The sequence below is a fragment of the Ascaphus truei genome, chromosome 6 (genome assembly GCF_040206685.1).
Source record: "Ascaphus truei isolate aAscTru1 chromosome 6, aAscTru1.hap1, whole genome shotgun sequence".
Classification (NCBI taxonomy): Eukaryota; Metazoa; Chordata; class Amphibia; order Anura; family Ascaphidae; genus Ascaphus; species Ascaphus truei.
In genome coordinates, this window is record NC_134488.1 from 2,066,467 (window position 1) to 2,077,725 (window position 11,259).

Sequence of the window (11,259 nt, forward strand, 5' to 3'; positions counted from 1 at the left end):
TTTGGGCAGAGGAGTAAGAATCAAGAAGCCTCGTCCTGCCATGAATGGACGTCATCAGACTTCCATTCGCCCAGACCTTGAAATGTCTAACTCCACGGGTGGCTTCTGACTCCCAGGTGGCAGAGGTGCCAAGTTGGCGCATGCCCCTGTCAGATTTTGAATCCATCCTTGCCCAACTTCAGTAGCAAACCTCTGATTGGCTGGAGTATTTCATGAATGGGACTGAAATACTATATGAAAGCCAGCAGCCAATCTGGTCCTCAGATTCTAAGCGCCAAGACAGCAGCGGCAACTTCAAAATCACCAAAAGATGCACTTGGAGAAAGACGCAAGCCGGCTTAAGAAATTTGAAGGCAAGACAATTTCTAAGTCCCACTTTTCGGGGCCAAGTTCTGAAAAGAGAACGTAGCGGTCGCAGCTGAAACTACACGCAGAAAAGAGTACCAGGACGTTTCGTACTTTCTCTCGGTCAAGGGATTTTGGCATCTCCGGAAGAGATACAACAGTGGCGTCTGGTATCTCATACCGATTTGAGTTCCAGGACTTTTCGGGCTAAACCCCGGTAACCTAAAGCAGGGGTGAGCAAACTTTTTATGCCCCCTTTTCATCCATGAAATTTCTCGGGCCCCCCCTTCCTTATGTAATCAAAATCACATGACGTCAGCGCACGTGAGCTGGTTCAGCCAATGAGGGCGAACCAGCTTTGTGACGCGTCCGCCACGCGTCTACAATCTCCTGCAGCCAAGTTCACAAATTGCTTGGGCTGCAGGCAGTATACTAGTATTGGATCACTGTTTATTTTATTGTTTGCTGGCATCTGGTAATACAGTATGTTTTTTTCTGGTGCACAAAGGCAATAAATTTGAGGGGGTATTCATCCACCTCTTTGCTACATCCCTTCCCTCTCCCGCCCCCTTTTTTTCCCCTCCCTTTTTTCCTTCTCGCATTTGCTTTCCCCAGTGTCATCTACTCCTACCTACCAGTTTTATGTATTATTTATTTATTCTAGTTTTAAATGTTGCCCAGGGATCATGGACCCCCATAACCAAACTCAAGGGGGGTACTGATGAATCTCCCCTGCTGATCAATACTCCCAAGAGACCCCCCTGACCCAAAGAATAACCCTCAGCCCCCCAAAACTCATCCTCCTCCCAAGCCCCTCAATTCTGCCATCTCTGCCTGACCTTCATCCCTGTTTAGCCATTGTGTCTTTCCCTCCAGCCAGTCTCTCTCTCTCTCTCACCTTCCCCCAGTGTCTCTCTCTCACCTTCCCCCAGTGTCTCTCTCTCACCTTCCCCCAGTGTCTCTCTCTCTCACCTTCCCCCAGTGTCTCTCTCTCTCTACCTTCCCCCACTGTCTCTCTCCCCCAGTGTCTCTCTCTCTCACCTCCCCCCAGTGTCCCCCACATGCCTCTTTCTCTCCCCCTCCCCCCCCAATATGTCTCTCTTTCTCTCCCCCTCCCCCCCAATATGTCTCTTTCTCTCGCCCCCACCCTATATGTCACGCGCGCCACACACGTGTTTGTTTGCTTAATAATAATAATAGTGTTGATCAAAGAGATCAGAAAAGTATCCCCATAGCACCCGGCACTCAATGCTGTATATAATTACTCTAGACAGCAATAGTCCAGTAGGAACAATTACCTATTTCAACAAATGTATAGGGGGTTGGTAACCCTTGTACCGAAAAGTCCAATGAAAATAACAAAGTTTTATTTGTCTAAATACTTATTAAAAACACACATATATACATCATTCAAAACTATTAAAATACCCCTTCAGAGGTGGCTTTTAGGGTTAATGGTAGTTCAGTAGACTATCTTACATTGATAGGAACTCCATTAGCCTTCTTGCATATAATATGACAAATCAGTGTTTTTTGTCAGGCTGCATATCGTAGAGATTTAGGCAAATTGTCCCCCTTCAAATAGGTGAATTCAGGTATGATGGTATAGCTTTCATATCTGTATTTCTAGCCACCTAAAAATCCCTATACTGGTGCTGTGTTCTCTATCAGAGTATATAGGTAGGTAGGCTAGAGGGTGACAGAGTTGCTGAAAGTGCAGCCTATCGATATTCCCTGTGCGAATATATCAACAAAGTAGCATGTGTTAGAATGGTGTAACAAATTATCTAACATGCATTCAGGGACAAAATGGAAACCAAACGGAAGGCTACAAAGCGTAGTGGAGCCCCCGAAATGCTGCGTGATCGCAGCCAGACTTGCAGAGTCTATGTCTGAACTCAGTGCATAATACAAGCCTGTCTTCTCCATGCAGCTGACCACTGAGTTCCGCCACCTCTAATGACGTCAGCGAGTGACGTCTATTCCCGACGACCGTTTCACGTAAGGCTACGCTTCTTCAGGGGAGGAGTCTCTTCACGGACTTCTCGGTAAGTATATATATTATCTCTTTAATTGATATCCCCGCCCCTCTTCTTTTCAGGGGGCTGGCTTAACCCCATGATCATCTAAAAGTATCTAACTTGTGTCATGAAACGTCTCCTACCAGAAGAACAAAGATTGGCACATACTATCTATTGACAATTGCAGCTATATACTGGTAAAGGTCAGTGGTATGGTTCATTGCGGATAGGTATTGGTTGTTAATTACCAGGGAGCTCATATATCGGTGGTCACATAGCAGTATATGCTATAGGAAGTGTATATGACTCCGTTTTGTGATAGTGTAACTGATGTGTTGATCGTAAGTTATGCATAGTGGTGCTGAACTATCTTCATTAGGTGTGTTTTGGTATAGGAACGAATTAACTCTATTTTGATCTGCCCATAGGTGGTCAATGCAGATCCAGTTGATCATCTATGGGCAGATCAAAATAGTAAGTGTGCTCAAAAGAAGAAATTCACTTAAATGCACACCAACTCACTCTGGCTTATTTCACCAACGCTGTGTCTGCCCTCTATCCCTTACCACCCAAAAAGTAGTACATTGTGTCTGAGTGTTTATTTATTTAGTAAGGGCTACAGGCAGAACGTCTTACACATTATTTTAATTACCATTACACTCATAATCGGTAATATATGTTTTAAGTAATGCTAATAAAAGGTATATTTTAGATTTAATTTGGTGTGCATTTAAGTGAATTTCTTCTTTTGAGCACACTGTCTTGTATGCTCATCATTTTACTGATTCACTTCAGTTCACAGTTTGCACCCATCTAATAATTATCGATTATTTTTCTAGTTAATTTGTATGGTTTATAGTTGATCACTCCCTACTCTACTCTCTTTTTGTCTATCCCAAAGTTGCCCATACTTGGCAAAATCTGGCAGAGGGCTTCTTAGTTTGCTAAGGGTATGTGCGAACCTCGCACGTTTGTCGCTTAGCATACAAGACCACGAGCCTTTACCTGGCGACATTTTGTCTAGGCTAGCCGGACATCTGGGCCATTTGCCCGGACATTTACTAAGATGAAGATACTTGCATTACCCCTACCCACTTAACACCTTATCCGGCCGAAGCCTTTTAACTCCGGACTTTTCCAGACATCTTGGCTCTGAGCCAGCGGGATGTCTTAGAAGTCCGGGCTAAATATGCGTCGCTTACCTTGCAGGAATTTCCTGCTATGCATTTCTAAAGTACCGTGATTACAAATTAAGTGTTTCCTCAGTTCCGGCTGTCTGAATGAAAAATCCAACTATGCCTATACTGTTGAAACAATTAAAATAGAGGGACTTTCATTCAACAATTTTTATATAACTTTATAAAAATTGCGCTATAACCTTTTTCATGATTTTACCCAACCAGCGCTCACAGAAAATCTAAGCGCGCTAGGACTTTCCTAGCAGAAGTTAACTAAAAGCCGTGCGCTCTGCTGGGTTTTAAAACCATGTTTCCTTTGCGCGGTTACAGGGAAACACTGCTACAGTAATACATTTCATAGTTAGAAATACATTATTCTCGCCACCTTATACATGGTGGGAGACACAGACATTTTTATTACAATCAGAGTGTTACTGCCATTACTGGGTCGCAGAGCTGACAATCTACATTTCCCCAATAAGGCTCAGGGGCACCCAGTCGGGCGGGCTACCCCTTTACCGTCACAGGAACAGCTAGGGAATATTCTAGTAGATTATTTCAGACTAAATAAGGGCTCAGTCGAAAGCCTGTCCACCCTCTGGGAGGCCCATAAAGCCGCCATTAGAGGTCAATTTATCTCAATAGCTTCATACAGGAAAAAAGCAAAACATTTTAAATAAGGTAAAATGACAGCTAAAATAATTGAATTAGAACAGGAACATAAAAAACACCTTTGCGCAAAGATTTTCACATTTCTCTGCCAGACTAGAGAGGAATTACATAAATTAAGATTGGAGTACACAGAAAAAGCATTAAAATGGACCCACCAGACTTATTATGATGACTCCTGAGGAAGCAAACGAGTGAAACGCATAGAGTCAGAGTGTTAGCTTGGGAGAACTGGAACTTGGAAGCACGGGCATTCAGAGCTGTACCCAGAGGCAAGATATCCTTCCGCCCACACGTGTGACGTCGTCCGGAAGTTACGTATGCGGAAGGGTTAGCTGAGACGCGAGCGGGATACACAGCTGTTTCTACCGTTGCAGTGCTCCATTATATCGGCGGTTCTCTCCAATGAATTTTTTAGTATGGAAAATGTGAGTTTGTTACTCTTTATCTTATGGCTTTGAATATATTTGGTGAAACATTACACACTATTGTGGCATCTTTCTCTCTGACGACTACAAATCATACATACTGAGATATTTCCTGCGACTACACCATCTCTCCACAAAAGGGCTCCAGTCAGAGAGAAGTATCTCTGACACACTCTCTTTATATGGAAGTATTGTGAGCGCAACCTCATCAGAGCTTTATTATTTATCCAATCACTGGCATATACTGTACCATCTGCACTATTTTTGTTTTCTTTCATTCCACATATTATTGGATATATTCAACGCTCCTCCTGCCAAAGAAGAAATCCGTTACCCTTGGGACACAGAACAGTCCCACTTGGATGTTGAGCAGCTTTATTTTTCACTGTATATATTGTTCCATTATTACTTCTCAATATGGGTTGGTGAAAGACATTGATTGATCACACATTTAAACTGTATTCACTTTGCACTTTGCATTTTATTACATTTATTTAATATCACTTTTATATCACTTTAGAAGCGCCCAGTCCACTCCCCCTTTTCCATTGTGCATATTTATTATGAGAAAGGTAATAAGGCAGATAAGCTTCTCGCTCGCAAGTTAAGAGGTGTTAAAGCTAAATCGCAAGTATCAGCCATAAGGCGAGGTAACGGGGAAATTACACATAACCCTTTCCAAATTGCTGAGGAACTTTCTACATTTTACAATAATTTGTATAATCTGGATTAATCAGATCCCAACTGTAATAAATCCTCCAGTGAACAAATAGATAGCTATCTACAGGCATGCGAACTTCCAAAGCTCTCTGCGGAAGAACTGGAGCGACTCAATGCTAAAATTAGTTTGACAGAATTAAAAGAAGTTATTAAAAGTCTGAAACCCTCAAAAGCACCAGGCCTGGATGGTTTCTCAAATATTTATTATAAAAAATACTAGCTCCATATCTTTTAGACATGTTTAATAGTTTTCTATAGGGCTCCCTGATTCCCTTGCAAATGTCAAAAGCTAATGTAGTAGTAATACCCAAGGAAGGAAAAGATCCAACGAGTTGCGCAAGTTACAGGCCAATCTCGCTACTTAATACAGATTTAAAGATATATAGTAAAATTCTAGCGAATAGATTAAACCCAATTTTGCCCCGACTAATCCATAACGATCAAGTAGGTTTTATAAGCAACCGTCAGGCCTCTGATAACACACGCAAGATTATCAATATAATTGATTATGTCCAGTTTTTTTAAACCCAAGGCGATGTTGAGGTTAGATGCTGAAAAAGCGTTGACATAATTAATTGGGATTTTCTAGATAGAACTACAGTATGCTGAGGTTTGGTTTTTCCGGGCCATTTTTAAAAGGGGTCCAAGCCCTATATGACGCCCCTACAGTCTCTCTAAAAATGCCAGGGGGGAAACTAAACCCAATCAAGATTAGTAATGGGACCAGGCAGGATTGTCTATTATCCCCTCTGCACAATTGAATGAGGGGAAACCCCAAAATTCAGGGAATCAAGATTGGCAAGGAAAGTTTCAAATTATCTCTTTTTTGCCGATGATATTATCCTGACAATTTACAACCCTGTGACTTAACTCCCTAATTTACAAGATGAGCACTATAGGTTCGGTTTGTTCTCAGGTTATAAAATTAATTCGGCTAAATCAGAGTCTCTAAATTTAACCTTACCAGGCTCCGAGGTTAAAATAATCAAATTTAATTTCAGTTGCAATTGGAATAGGGTGAGATTGAAATACCTGGGGATTTTTCTCACAATAAACTATCAATCTTCATATAAAAATAATTACCCAGAACTTTTCACCAACTTAAAGCGGGATCTTCTACTTTGGAATGGCCACCAAATTTCCTGGATAGGTCGTATTATATCAGTTAAAATGAATATTCTCCCGAAACGGCATTATTGTTTCCAGACACTCCCAGTCCCTATTCCGATAAAATATTTAAGGAATTTACAGAATAAAATTATGCAATTTATTTGGGGTAACAAAAGACCAAGAGTCCTGAGATCAGTTATGCTTGCACCCAGAGAGATAGGGGATCTAGCAGTTTCTGGTATTTTCAGTATTTATCATTTGAAATAGGTGTTTTTCTGACACTCAGGAAGGTCAATACCGATGGATAGATATAGAAAGTAGATTAACTCAGGGGCTCTCTCAGCTCTTATGGAATAAGAAGCCAACAAAGGGTCTTAAACCAGACCTTTTTGACTTGGCAGTAATAACATTTTCTATTAAGATTTGGTATAAGGCCAAAACCAATTATCAACTAACCTCAGACCCTTTAAGATGTACCCCTATTTTTTACAATGTTGGTCCTGGCTGGTCCACAGATATTTTTGATTTATGGAAGGCTAATGACAGAGATTTGTGAGATATGCTTCTGAGAGGTTAATTATTTAATTTGAATGACTTTTGCCAGAGATACTCTTTGACGGAAGTTGAGATGTTCAGATATTTGCAAGTTTCTCACTCTCAGGCAGCTGTCCCCGAGTGGGATTTCCCACACATCACTATGCACAATATCCAAAGAAAATATTTATAAAGTTATTTTCAGGTGGTATTTGCGCCCCAGAGGTTGAAAAAAAATCTAAACAAGGCTCCAAGCCAATCCAGAAGCGATGCGATTGACGCACAATGGACTGACGTCACTACCCATGTAACGCGAACGCGTAAGTGAGACTGATCCGACCGTGGAGAGAGGAGCATTGGAGCTGTTAGTGTATACCGGGGAAAAGAACTACGGCTGCGGCCTTTGCTGGAGTGGGACTACACAGACGATCTAATCTCTATTTTCGTGCACACTTATGGCGGATGTCTGTAAGTGATTTTAACCGTTTCTATTTTTCTATTAAAATTACAGGGTACACTATGTGTTTTGCGCTCTCTCCTTCTGTTTGCCCCAGAGGTTGAGGCAGATTTACCCAGAGACCACAAATCTGTTGGAGGGGTTGTGGAGGTGTTGGAGATTTGGCCCAAGTGACGGTGAGGGGGTACCCCAGCCATGAAATAAAGGCATTCTGCTCAGCTGGATCCCCCTGAGTCATATAAAGTGACTGTAGATTGTCAGTTCTGCAGCCCAGGGCTGGTTGTAGTCTTATTAAGGTCTAATGTTGAGTTTAAAATGTGCCCTCTAGGTAAAAAGGGGCTTTTACCATTGTTTAGAGGGTAAATTGGATAAGTACGCTTGTGGTTATGTGGCGAGTCTCGGCATTGCAACATTGATTCACTGTCTAACCACAAGACAAGCAAGGGAAAAGCCATAACCTCAAGTTTAATTGAATAAGTGGTTTGCGGTCAGGTAATACTTCAAGAGTGCAACCATGTATAATGTGGTTTCCTCATTCAATTAAGGTCAATTGGTATAGTACACCTGCGGTTGCAACATTGCATCCCGGCCTCAAACCGCAGACCGGGGAAAAGTGAAACCATAAACCACATCACAGCACACACTCAATTAACTAGATAACTTTGGCTAGGAACATCGTAGCAACCCCTTTTTTGGTATGCAGAGTGCAAGGAGGAATTCATATAGACCAGGATGGTTATTATATTTTTAACTTAACCATAAAGGTATAAATAAGAGTAGCCCTGATTGTACACTGGCGACACACTTTATTCGAGCTCGGCTAGTCCCACGAATTCGGGTATACCCGGGTGTATTGAGGTTTGTTACTGTTTTCTGCCCGAGTGCATTGAGGTATTTTCCAGGCAGGGATTGAAGCATTTTATTCCTGCTGGCTGCAATACTGCACAGTATATATATATATACTGCATTACAATTCATGAATTTATGCCATCTGGTAGACACGCGAAGCATTGCAGCCTATTAAATCCTAATCATTATCATTTAACAGATCAGCCGCCCGTCAGCCAGGCATGAACCCAGGCTGGGAAGGCAAATGCAACGGGGCTTGTCAGAGGTGAGGAGCGGCGCATTCCAGGTATCTGCCAGGTACATACTGGGTATTTGCTCGAATAAAGTGTGTCGGTGCAGTAGTGTGTTAAAGTCATAGGGACAGGGCCATTTACACTTCAGCCAGGCAGGTCATGATTAGCCATTCCAGGGATAAGTCATGCATAGTGCAGGTCCGGACGTCTGAGACACCCTGTGGAGATGTCTCCAGGATGTCTCGGAAGACCCGAGCTTCAAAGGGCCTGTAACAGGGGACTTATCCCTGTTCAAAAATGTGCCTCTAATCCAGCAGTGTGGTGGTTAACTGCTGGTAGACAATTACCCAACACCACCTGGCTGATTACAGGTGTCAGAAAAGCCTGCCTCTGTGACAGGAAGGAAGATTCTTCCTGAGCTCACACGTGAGCTGACCCAGGAAGCAGAAAGAGCAGAGAATTCCTTAGTCTCACACGTGTGGCTGAACCAAGGAAGGAGTGCACACTGTCACGATGGACACCAACTTTATCAACACATTTATATTTCTGGGTACTTGATTGAACAGAACAAGTTGCAAAATAAATTATGATTTATTTCCTTAATAGACAAACACACACCTGCAGAATACACTTAAAACAACACTTGCTGGGATAAGGGAACTAAATAAATTGTCATTGGAACGAAAGAAATTGTCCTTTGCTTGCAAGCACCAGAAATGCAAACTTGGTTTTAAAAGTCCTGTGGTTATGTTGTTATTAACCCCTTAACTCCTGGACCAGTTGCTGCTGTGCTGGAACAAAGTCTTACATCTTTACATCATGGATTAAAATTCAGGAAACACACTGGGGATACCTGGGGAGCCACAGTTATAGACGGCCCAAAGCTATCTTTAACATGTGGATCCAATCCCCTCGTGGGAACAAAAAAAAACACGAATAGCAAAGTTGCCCACAATTCACAAGACCAGTCAAAAGAGCTGTCCGGTGGGCACAGCGCATAGGTCAGGTTGACGCCAATGCCACTTAGCATACCTGGGCTACACCCATACCTTAGGACCACCGAGTCTGATTTTTGACCCAGAGATGTCAATAGGCTGGCATCTGTGATACCTAAGAATGCCGGCCGTGTATAACTTATGGGTCTCTTTTCATAACTGACACCCTTTTAGACAGGGAGATGCTAATCAACCCGATACCTTTGAGGCTCCATCATAAAAATACCGGAGCTCACTCACCCATCTCACAGCTGTATGTCCACGGAATTCCTGCTTGGACTTAGATTTAAGATCTGCAGTTTTTACACACTTTATTAAAACAACATGTTACATTTGTGTTATAGCTGTAAAAATGATATTTATGTGCATGTCTTGTCTTACTATACTTGCACCTCAAAAATCAGGTTTCTGGGTGCTTTCGTTCTAGAATTAGTATTTTTCATTGAAATGCCAGCTGCTAGACTGCTATCATGTGTCGGTTAGAGGGTATGGCAAGCAATGCATCTTGTCTTATAACCTCGCAGGCAGGGAATGGCCTGCAAATGGGGACTAAAAATGGCTGGGACAGGGCAAATACAGTAATGCATAGCAAATAGGTTTAACCCCTTCCTTCCCCGTCACACACGCGGACACTGTCTTGAGTTGCAAAGAGACAGCACGCTGCCAGCAAGACACAGGGGACAATACTTCTAAACCTGGATCCTGACATTGCCTTATCACAAAAGGGTGTGGACACCAGGAGAACAGAGAAGCCTTCCCCTACAGCTACAAGAAACAGATAAGACTTTCTTGTGGGACGGTTTATACAGTGTGTGTGTGTGTGTGTGTGTGTGTGTGTGTGTGTGTGTGTGTGTATATCTATATCTATACTGTATCCCTGGCTGTGCTCAAAGCTGTGACCATGCAGCAAGCTTAAGCCTATAGGGAACCATGTTAAAATGGTTTTTGAGGCAAAAAGTGACACTGTGTGCTCATTTGCATGTCATTTCCCAGAATCCCTTGCTGCAGTGGAAGTGCTGTATGCTGGGTGATAATGGGGAAAGGCGGAGTTGCAGACCTGCCTAAGATGTGCAGATGAGCATACAGTTGTATTTGCATATTTGCTTTCCTGTGGAGGGTTTTTGTCACTTTTTTTACTCACCATAACTTAACTCAGTATTATGGTATAGCCTATCCCATAGCCTCTTATGCATATCCAGTTAAAATCAACCCCACACTGATGAGACCCATCAAGGTCGAAACAGCTGTCTGTGGGTGGTTTTCTGGGTATGCACCTTAATCCTGGCTGTGCTCAAAGCTGTGACCATGCAGCAAGCTTAAGCCTATAGGGAACCATGTTAAAAATGGTTTTTGAGGCAAAAAGTGACACTGTGCCCATTTGCATGTCATTTCCCAGAATCCCTTGCTGCAGTGGAAGTGCTGTATGCTGGGTGATGATGGGGAAAGGCGGGGTTGCAGACCTGCCTAAGACATGCAGTTGAGCATACAGTTGTATTTGTATATATATATATATATATATATATATATATATATATATATATACACTAGCTGAGAGACCCGGCGTTGCCCGTGAGTTAAATTTGCCGCTAGAAAAAGGTGGGGGGAGGGACAGTGGACAGGAGCAAGGGAGGGACGGGGACAGTGGACAGGAGCGGGACGGGGACAGTGGACAGGAGGGGACGGGGACAGTGGACAGGAGGGGGGTAGTGGACAGGAAGGG